We start from the raw sequence: 11,209 nt of genomic DNA, 5'->3' as shown, positions 1-11,209 counted from the left end.
CATTCAAACAAACCACAAGCAGCAATCCTGCGAGTTTGACATTCTGATTAGTGGACGCCGAACCGTGTCATAGCTCATTAGCATAAAGTTAACTGAGGCTCAACTTTTTTTTGACGCCCGTGAAGCTCATGAAGCCACGCTCACGCCCAGAACGCTTTTGACGCCGGTAACGCCGACTCTCCATAGAAAAGGAATGACTTTGACGGTCTTGGTCTGAATGCACAGTTAAGGCCAAGCCTGCGTTCGACACCAAGTCAGTCGGTCCAATCAGAGCCCGCCTTAGCTCACCTGCGGCTTCCGACATTGACGCCAGGGGGCTGGACCATGCGTCCTCGTTCGACGAGTTGGGTGTGAGACCGTGTTGAACAACCATAGAGAAAAACAAAAGATGGATGAGGCTAACGAAGCGCGCTCGTTTGAATCGGCTTTGGAAGAGTTAGACTTTTCTTAGGCTTTTCTTTGAAGGTTAAGCAGAAAGAAGCACTCAAGTCATTCGTTTAAAGAAGGATGTATTTGCCGTTTTGCCGACCGGCTACGATTGGTCACAAGTGCTGGCCTATTACGTGCAGAGTAGTTTGAAAGACACTGTGAATGGTCCGACTCCAGACTATACATTTCTGTATAGTTCGGCTTGCCAGGCTATCAATTACCCTGAACTCATGCGTGAATTAATTCATGATTTATGTTTTACTTAATACCTCAATTCTTTAATATCTCATGAATGGTCAGGAATTGACATGAGATCATAGTCATACTAGAAATGCAATTCCCGAGGAATTACACGAGGGGATGCAATCTGCTGGGTAGACTTTTATTTTGACACACAGGAAACACTTCTATTGTAGTTCAGGGAGAGCCAGAGGCAAAAGATTCTATAGTGGAGCTCTGTTCTAGAATCTTTGATTAAAAGTGACAGTTGTGGATTCACAGGGCAGTGTTCTAACTAGACTGGGAACAGAGAGTTCTGGCCCATTATGACATCACATTCTCCATTAAAGTCTATGGGGGAAAAATACACTTTTAATTGCAAATATCTCAAAAAGTATACATTTCTCAAAAATGTCAAATAGATTGTCTAGTAGATATTTGGAAGATCTACAGAACGGTGTTTCAACCAAGTTTGTACGTTAAGCGGTTCGGGCTGAATAGCGCGCACAAAAAGGTAAAAAGAATAATAATAACTAGAAATGCAATTCCAAGGAATTACCAGTGCATGAAAATGCAAAAATAGATAGATAATGTGGATGTGGTTACTAAGGTGTAGCTAGGGTAAACATGGTGGTTGCATAGTTTACAGAGAGTTGATAGTGTGAAGGTAGACAGTTTAAAGCTGAAACATTCCAGTTCTAACTTAACTAATGAATTTCTATTCCTGTTAAAATGATAACTAAGGTAACAATGATAACCAGGTTGATTGTTAACTTAGCTACTGATTTCATGCAGTTATGGTAAAAATGTTAACTATGCTAACTATGCTCACAGTGCTAACCAGGTTGTTTAGCTAACTTAACTGATGATTTCTAGCAATAATGTTAAAAATGCTAACTATGCTAACAATGCTTAAATTGCTAATAATGGTAACCAGGTTGATTAGCTAACTTAGGTGATGATTTTTTGCAGTTTTGCTAAAAATGCTAACTATGCTAACAATGCTAACTATGCTAAAAATGCTAACCAGGTTGATTAGCTAACTTAGCTAATCATTTCTAGCAGTTATGCTAAAAATGCTAACTATGCTAACAATGCTAACTATGCTAACCATGGTAACTAGCTAACTTGCTAGTGAGGACTTTTATTTTGAAACATTTGTTGCTAGGGTATCCATGGTGGCCACTATCAGGAAAAAAGAAGTTACTGCAGTATAATCATGTTGGTTGCTATGGAAACGGCCATAAACGCTTAATTTCAATGGTTGCTATGTTGGTTGCTAGGTACATGGAGGTTTCATGTAGTTGACTGGAGGCATAGTTGATGATAACGGACAGTTGGAATGGTTGAACAGTTAAATAGTTGAGTAGTTTCAATGGTTAAATGATTTAATATTGTATTATTGCAGTGAGGACTTTTATTTTGAAACAGTTGTGGACAGAGGAAACAGGATATGTAGTCTTCAGAGAGATTGTATGCTTAAAGCCTGAGAGAGAGAGACCTGCTGCAGCTGGCCTGGCCACCTGGCATAAGATTCTAATTGCCCTATTATGATGTCATAATCGCAATGTTAAGTCTATGGGGAAATTTTTAATAGTTTTTAATTAATAGTTCAAAAAGTATAAAAGTTACAAAGTTGAAAAATACAAAGCTCCCATGGCCTAAGTAAGACCTACGCAGCGCAGTTTGAATGAAGTTTCTACGTTAAACGGTTGAAGCTCCATTAAGAGCGTTAGAATAATAATAATAATAACTAGAAATGCAATTCCAAGGAATTACCAGTGCATGAAAATGCAAAAATAGATAGATAATGTAGATATGGTTACTAAGGTGTAGCTAGGGTAAACATGGTGGTTGCATAGTTTACACAGAGTTGATAGTGTGAAGGTAGACAGTTTAAAGATGAAACATTCCAGCTTTAACTTAACTAATGATTTCTATCCATGTTAAAATGTTGATTAGCTAACTTAGGTAATGATTTCTAGCAGTTACGCTAAAAATGTTAATTATGCTAGCAATGCTCACTTTATTAACAATGCTAACCAGGTTGATTAGCTAACTTAACCGATGATTTCTAGCAGTAATGCTAAAAATGCTAACTATGCTAACAATGCTAAATTTGCTAACAATGCTAACCAGGTTGATTAGCTAACTTAGTTGATGTTTTTTTTGCAGTTATGCTAAAAATGCTAACTATGCTAACAATGCTAACTATGCTAACCATGCTAACTAGCTAACTTGCTAGTGAGGACTTTTATTTTGAAACATTTGTTGCTAGGGTATCCATGGTGGCCACTATCAAGAAACAAGAAGTTACTGCAGTATAATCATGTTGGTTGCTATGGAAATGGTCATAAACACTTAATTTTAATGGTTGCTATGTTGGTTGCTAGGTACATGGAGGTTTCATGTAGTTGACTGGAGGCATAGTGGATGATAACTGACAGTTGGAATGGTTGAACAGTTCAATAGTTGAGTAGTTTCAATGGTTAAATGATTTAATAGTGTATTATTGCATTGAGGACTTTTATTTTGAAACAGTTGTGGACAGAGGAAACAGTTTAACAGGATATGTGTAGTCTTCTGAGAGACTGTATGCTTAAAGCCAGAGAAACTGACAGTTGGTGCCCAGGTGGCCGGCCACCTGGCGTAAGATTCTAATTGCTGCCGTGATGTCATAATGAGCAATGTTAAGTCTATGGGGGAAATTGTAATAGTATTTAACTAATAGTTTAAAAAGTATAAAAGTTACAAAGTTGAAAAATACAAAGCACCCATGTCCTAAGTAAGACCTACGTAACAAAGTTTGAATGAAGTTTCTACGTTAAACGGTTGAGACTGCAATAAAGGCGTTAGAAGAAGAAGTTTAATAATAAGAAGTTTTGGAATAACAGTACAGTGCATTTTCATGCACTGTAACTAGAAAATGTAATTCCATGGAAGGAATTACCATTGCATGTAAATGCAAAAAGGTTACTGACATCATTGTATTAGGCCTATAGTTAAAAAGACAACTATAGGCTACACAGACGAATAGATAAATAACAATAACCCAATTACAATTCCACTGAAATTACTTGGAAAGTCACATTTAAAGAGTGATTTATGAAAATGCATCAAAATTGTGGATATAGGCTATTTTGGAAAATAACTCTTCATTTATTAGAATTTGAAAAGACTGAAATGAAGTTGCCAACTTCAAACGAGTTGCAAGAGCTGACACTTTAGTAGTGAAACGACTGGTAGGATAGCTTATAACGTTCATATCTACACTAATGCAGGTTAAAAGTAGGCATGGAATACGGAATACAATCTCATTCTCAAACAACGCCAATCAATGATGATGCAGCAACAGGTAGGATATCTAGCAAATGTAACGTTAGCTTACAGTAGGATATTTTATGTAGGCTACACATTTTACAGGATGAGCTAGTATGTTCTTCGAAGTGTGTTCAGGTGCGTGATTGTCCTAATAGGAATGTACAATAAGCTTAGGTTTTTAATTTGTGAATGATACCGAAAGCTTTAAATGATTGCCTGGCTGGCAAGTCTAACGACTAGCTAGCTTGCTAAACCCTGTTCGCCTTGCAGCCTACCCCGACGTTAAACGTTAGCCTGGAGCAAGTTTGGTTGTCGTTAGTAGCTAAATACAGTGTTTACATTGACGTTAGGTTAGATTGTCTTTAGGTTAGATTGTCTTTAGCTGTTGATAACGTTACCGAGAGCAAACCGGTTAGGCTACTGTAACGATATAAACAAATCAAGTAAGGAGTAGCCTAACAGGAGACAAGACGACAACGTCCTGGATTACAGTAGCAAGGTAGAATGTTTTCACAGCTGTAGACGTAACGTAACATTCACGTTTAGCCTGGTTTTGCGCAGCGGTGATGCCATGGCTTTGGATCAGACTCAGAGATCCTTGATTACTGACAGCTGAGCACTGACGTAACAATTAGTCTTTGCCGCCAAAGGGTCTCAATTTAAACTCTATGGGAATTTTAAACTTTTTTATCCTAAATATCTCAAAAAGTATAAACTTCACAAATGTGAAAAAAAAAAATAAAACAAATCTCCGTTTCGAGACCTTTGTAGGAGTGTTTGAATGACGTCAAACGGTTCAGTGGTTCTAGAGCCTTTGATCGTTGATTTTGGTCGGAAGATATAATAATAATTATAAGAAGAAGAAGAACAGTGATAACAGTACATTGCATTGACATGCAATGTAATAATAACTAGAAATGCAATTCCAAGGAATTACCAGTGCATGAAAATGCAAAAATAGATAGATAATGTAGATATGGTTACTAAGGTGTAGCTAGGGTAAACATGGTGGTTGCATAGTTTACAGAGAGTTGATAGTGTGAAGGTAGACAGTCTAAAGATGAAACATTCCAGTTCTAACTTAACTAATAATTTCTATTCGTGTTAAAATGTTGATTAGCTAATTTAGCTAATGATTTCTAGCAGTTAAGCTAAAAATGCTAATTATGCTAGCAATGCTAACTTTACTAACAATGCTAACCAGGTTGATTAGCTAACTTAACCGATGATTTCTAGCAGTAATGCTAAAAATGCTAACTATGCTAACAATGCTAACCAGGTTGATTAGCTAACTTAGTTGATGATTTTTTGCAGTTATGCTAAAAATGCTAACTATGCTAACAATGCTAACCATGTTAACTAGCTAACTTGCTAGTGAGGACTTTTATTTTGAAACATTTGTTGCTAGGGTATCCATGGTGGCCACTATCAGGAAACAAGAAGTTACTGCGGTATAATCATGTTGGTTGCTATGGAAACGGTCATAAACACTTAATTTTAATGGTTGCTATGTTGGTTGCTAGGTACATGGAGGTTTCATGTAGTTGACTGGAGGCATAGTGGATAATAACTGACAGTAGGAATGGTTGAACAGTTCAATAGTTGAGTAGTTTCAATGGTTAAATGATTTAATAGTGTATTATTGCAGTGAGGACTTTTATTTTGAAACAGTTGTGGACAGAGGAAACAGTTAACAGGATATGTAGTCTTCTGAGAGACTGTATGCTTAAAGCCAGAGAAACTGACAGTTGGTGCCCAGGTGGCCAGCCACCTGGCGTAAGATTCTAATTGCTGCCGTGATGTCATAATGAGCAATGTTAAGTCTATGGGGAAATAGCTCAATGTTAAATCTATGGGGAAATCGTTTTTTAATTCATAGTTTAAAAAGTATAAAAGTTACAAAGTTGAAAAATACAAAGCACACATGGCATAAGCAAGACCTACGCAACAACGTTTGAATGAAGTTTCTACGTTAAACGGTTGAAGCTGAATTGCGAGCGTTAGAAGAAGAAGAGGAACTAGAAATGCAATTCCAAGGAATTACCAGTGCATGAAAATGCAAAAATAGATAGATAATGTAGATATGGTTACTAAGGTGTAGCTAGGGAAAACATGGTGGTTGCATAGTTTACAGAGAGTTGATAGTGTGAAGGTAGACAGTTTAAAGATGAATTATTCCAGTTCTAACTTAACTAATGATTTTTATTCATGTTAAAATGTTGATTAGCTAACTTAGCTAATGATTTCTAGCAATTACGTTAGAAATGCTAATTATGCTAGCAATGCTAACTTTACTAACAATGCTAACCAGGTTGATTAGCTAACTTAACCGATGATTTCTAGCAGTAATGCTAAAAATGCTAACTATGCTAACAATGCTAAATTTGCTAACAATGCTAACCAGGTTGATTAGCTAACTTAGTTGATGATTTTTTGCAGTTATGTTAAAAATGCTAACTATGCTAAATATGTTAACCATGCTAACTAGCTAACTTGCTAGTGAGGACTTTTATTTTGAAACATTTGTTGCTAGGGTATCCATGGTGGCCACTATCAGGAAACATGTTATAATCATGTATAATCATGTTGGTTGCTATGGAAACGGTCATAAACACTTAATTTTAATGGTTGCTATGTTGGTTGCTAGGTACATGGAGGTTTCATGTAGTTGACTGCAGGCATAGTGGATGATAACTGACAGTTGGAATGGTTGAACAGTTCAATAGTTGAGTAGTTTCAATGGTTAAATGATTTAATAGTGTATTATTGCAGTGAGGACTTTTATTTTGAAACAGTTGTGGACAGAGGAAACAGTTAACAGGATATGTAGTCTTCTGAGAGACTGTATGCTTAAAGCCAGAGAAACTGACAGTTGGTGCCCAGGTGGCCGGCCACCTGGCGTAAGATTCTAATTGCTGCCGTGATGTCATAATGAGCAATGTTAAGTCTATGGGGGAAATTGTAATAGTTTTTAACTAATAGTTTAAAAAGTATAAAAGTTACAAAGTTGAAAAATACAAAGCACACATGGCATAAGCAAGACCTACGGAACAACGTTTGAATGAAGTTTCTACGTTAAACGGTTCAAGCTGAATTGCGTGCGTTAGAAGAAGAATAATAAAAAGTTGAAGTTGAAGCCTAGGAAGAACAGTACAGTGCATTTTCATGCACTGTAATAAGAAGCCTAGGAAGAACAGTACAGTGCATTTTCATGCACTGTAATTAGAGGGGATGCATCCCCTCTATTGAAATCCGGTCGCTTCTTATTATTATTATTCTTTTTACCTTTTTGTGCGCGCTATTCAGCCCGAACCGCTTAACGTACAAACTTGGTTGAAACACCGTTCCGTAGATCTTCCAAATATCTACTAGACAATCTATTTGACATTTTTGAGAAGTTTATACTTTTTGAGATATTTGTAATTAAAAGTGTATTTTTCCCCCATAGACTTTAATGGAGAATGTGATGTCATAATGGGCCAGAACTCTCAGTTCCCAGTCTAGTTAGAACACTGCCCTGTGAATCTAACTGTCACTTTTAAGCAAAGATTCTAGAACAGAGCTCCACTATAGAATCTTTTGCCTCTGGCTCTCCCTGAACTACACATAGTATAGAAGTGTTTCCTGTGTGTCAAAATAAAAGTCTACCCAGCAGATTGCATCCCCTCATGTAATTCCTCGGGAATTGCATTTCTAGTTATAATAATAAGAAGCGACCGGATTTCAATAGAGGGGATGCATCCCCTCTAATGACCAGCAGATCAGCTAAAGCATCAGGTACGGTGGGCACATCATTATGAGGATTTATCAAGGATGATCATCATTATTTATTTTTCTGGCAAAAAAGTGGTCATCATCACTACTCAAATTCTGAGTTGAACGCCGTTCTCTGAACACATGTCATTATTCACCACTTCAGTTGACAGGCCACAGACATGGGTACATCAAGCAATTAAGACTACATCAATGTAATTATGATCATGCTTAATAAACCATAATCACAATGATGTACCCACCGTACCTAATGCATTAGTTGATGAGTTGTTCATGCTTAATAAATCATAAATCAATAATCACCCACCATATCTAATGCATTAGTTGATGTGTTGTTCATGCATGAGGTCATAAGATATAAAGGAATGACGTTTCCCAGCCGCTCATTGATGCACTACTCCTACTGCACTCCAGCTTTTTAACATGTCACTAGATTTGTCACCTTCTGTTTTCTTCACTCTTACGGCACTCTGTCTCTATCTTTTTTAATGTTCCTAAAACTGCTGTTAGAGTTGCTTTAAAAAGCTTCAAATGTTTTCACCATGTTGTAAGTGGCTTTGGTTGAAAAAGGGTCAGCCAAATGTAATGTTGTGCAATGTAATGCAATCATGAATGAATTTAAGTATGTACCCTTACCATAAAGTGCTACCATTAGATCACCTGTACACACACACTCACACAAAGTTATAGTGATACTTCAGGATACCTATTATCACTCACACACACACGCACACACGCACACACGCACGCACGCACGCACGCACGCACATGCACACACACACACACACACACATGTATATACAGTATGTATGAGAGAGAGAGAGAGAGAAAGAAAGACTCCTAAAACTGCTCACAGCCCTGAGGTATTTTTTAAAGGATTGTCCATCTCCACTCTTTTACCGTAACCCCCCCCCCCCCCCCCAATACTCACAGACTGAATCCAACAGGAACAGCTGACGGGAGTGATGCCAAGCACCCCCCCCCCACACACACACACACTACTCTGGAGTATGATCCTGCATCTGGAGCTCAATAAAACACAGGAATCTAACATGGCCCCATAACACACACACACACACACACACACAGTAGGATAGACGAGATTTCGGCTGCAGAGGGTTTCATTTAAATAAACATCTCACTGCTACGCAAGAAGCTAACAGCATAAATACATCTGGTCAATGATGGACCCCCCCCCCTCTCTCTCTCTCTGAAAGTATTCACCTCTTTCTTGCTTTCCCTACAAACTCTCTCTTCTGTCTCTTCCCTCAGTGTCTGTGTGTCTCCCGGTAACTTCTTCTCCTTCTGAGAATAGGTCAGAGAGAGTGCAGAGACTATTCTCTCACCTCACACACACATGCACGCACATACACACACACACACACACAGGTCAGACTTAGGACTTAGCGCACCAGCATTCTGTCCCCTCCTCTGACCCCCGACCCCCCCCCCCCCCCATCAGATCCACTGCCTTCTTGTTTGTTTGTTTGTGTGTGTGTGTGTTTGTTTGTGCTGCCTCTGTTCTATGTCCGTGTTCACTCCCTGCTCTAGTGTAGGACTGAGTGGGGAAGCTAATGACCTACACTACACAACACACACTTTGCCTGGCCGCCGGCAGGACTGTGCTTGACCATGAGACACGTTCTGGTTAGAGCTGGAGGGCAGGCCGTCAGGCTGCTGAGAGCTGAGATGAACCATCCCCCATGACAGGAGGAAGAAAGAAAGAAAAAGAGAAAGAAAGAGAGAGAGAAAGAGAGAGAGAAAGAGAGAGAGAGGTCCCTAAGCGACTCTATGGGCGATTGTTCAGCTTGACAGATCCTCGTGCGAATAGGCAGAGCTCGTGTCATCTTACCCCTTTCATCTTACTGGGTCACCAGCACTCGCCCGTGGCCGTGCGACACTGGAATCTGTCTCGAGCTGTCCGTTCATCACGTACACCCGTTCTCTCACTCACTCACACCACCACCAAAATCGTCACTTCAGAGAAAAGGGACCGTCTCACGGAGAAAACAAAACGCGCTGGGGCGAACGAGCCCTGGCCCACTCGACCTCCCACGTCAACCGCTTTTCGAGAAGCACGCTGTGTGTGTAGGACGTGACTCACGACTTTATGGAGGCGGCCCGGTGCGCGGGGAACGGATGAGGCTGATTAGCGACTGCCCGCGGGACACAAGGACGCGTCTGCGGGAGAGGCCTGAACCCGTGGGAGCGCGCTTGTAAAAGTGTGCGCTCGAGGCTTACCGAGGAAACTCGGCTCGTGCTTTTTTCCAGAAAGCCGAGGAATTTTTCTATCGCTGTTCCACTCCTCAGAGGCGACGAAACTTGCAATGCATTTACCTCAACTAAAAACGTAACCAGTCTGTAAGGATGCACAAACCATGATCGCCATATAGGCTACACAAGTATTCTGTAGTGCTCCGTTACTGATTGCACTGTCATGGTCATTTAATTGAAATCTGAACTTGACCATCAGCTCTAGGCTACAAATGTTCTGCAAAAGTTCTGCGAAATTCAGTAATGCAAAGTTATTCCGAATACAAGGCGCTGAGATCTAGAAGCTGGACACATTGTAGCCTAAATCAATCATTTAGTCACTCACCGACTCACTCGCCGACTCCAGGGCAGTATGTCAAGAGTATTTCCGACTCCACGTGGACCCGAAAAAAGTATTTTGTAACTTGTTTTTTTGAGTGCCTTAACGTCTGTGAACCTGCAGTACGGGGAACTACCCTCGGAAGTGATTCGGTGCGGTGTAGTCCTTCAGTCTGCAGCTGAACTTATAGAGACGTTTCCAAAGTTTCCCACCTCTCCCCTCTATCCCGCCCTCTTACCGGCCCCGGAGTTGCATAGGTGTGTGTGTGTGTGTGTGTGTGTGTGTGTGTGTGTGTGTGTGTGTGTGTGTGTGTGTGTGTGTGTGTGTGTGTCTGACAGAGAGAGAGAGAGAGAGAACCGAATTGAATTGAAAACGAGAACGAGAAGGCATATTTTTCGCTGAACGTTATGAATGAACCAATGAAAGTTATGCTGTTCCTGAAAGCTGGCCCTCTCTCCTCGTCAGATTAACTCTTTTCATAAAAGTCATAACGCCTGTTGCCTGCCCGCACTCCGGTGTAATAGCAACATCATCTCGTCCGATATCAAACCTTCACCGTGATGGCTTCACGTCACCACACATTTCCATGAGCGATCTCTCGTGGTGATATGAACCGGATTGTGTAAACTTCCCGAAAGTTCCATCACGCGCACTTTGCATGATGCTAAAAGTGGTCATCTATGTTTGCATGGCATGGGGAGTCTAGGACTAGATTTTAAACACATAGCCTGGGATACAAGATCACACACACACACACACACACACACACACACACACACACACACACACTCACACACACTCTCTCTCACACACACACACACACACACACACACACACACACACACACACACACACACACAGTCACTCTATTCA

General features: G+C 40.1%; 1 protein-coding gene across 1 annotated transcript in view; it reads right to left on the bottom strand.

The window, feature by feature from the left end:
• The window catches only part of gas2b (growth arrest-specific 2b), a 35,850-nt gene extending 25,363 nt beyond the window's left edge, over window positions 1-10,487 (bottom strand). Inside the window, exon 1 of the mRNA XM_062525263.1 lies at window positions 10,343-10,487. The gene's annotated coding sequence lies outside the window, so the exon portion shown is untranslated. The remainder of the gene's footprint in view (window positions 1-10,342) is intronic.
• Between the last annotated feature and the right edge of the window lie 722 nt (window positions 10,488-11,209).

Source organism: Sardina pilchardus, chromosome 21, assembly GCF_963854185.1.
Source record: "Sardina pilchardus chromosome 21, fSarPil1.1, whole genome shotgun sequence".
Classification (NCBI taxonomy): Eukaryota; Metazoa; Chordata; class Actinopteri; order Clupeiformes; family Clupeidae; genus Sardina; species Sardina pilchardus.
The sequence above is the reverse complement of the archived record's forward strand: the minus strand, read 5'-3'. Positions and strand labels throughout refer to the sequence as shown.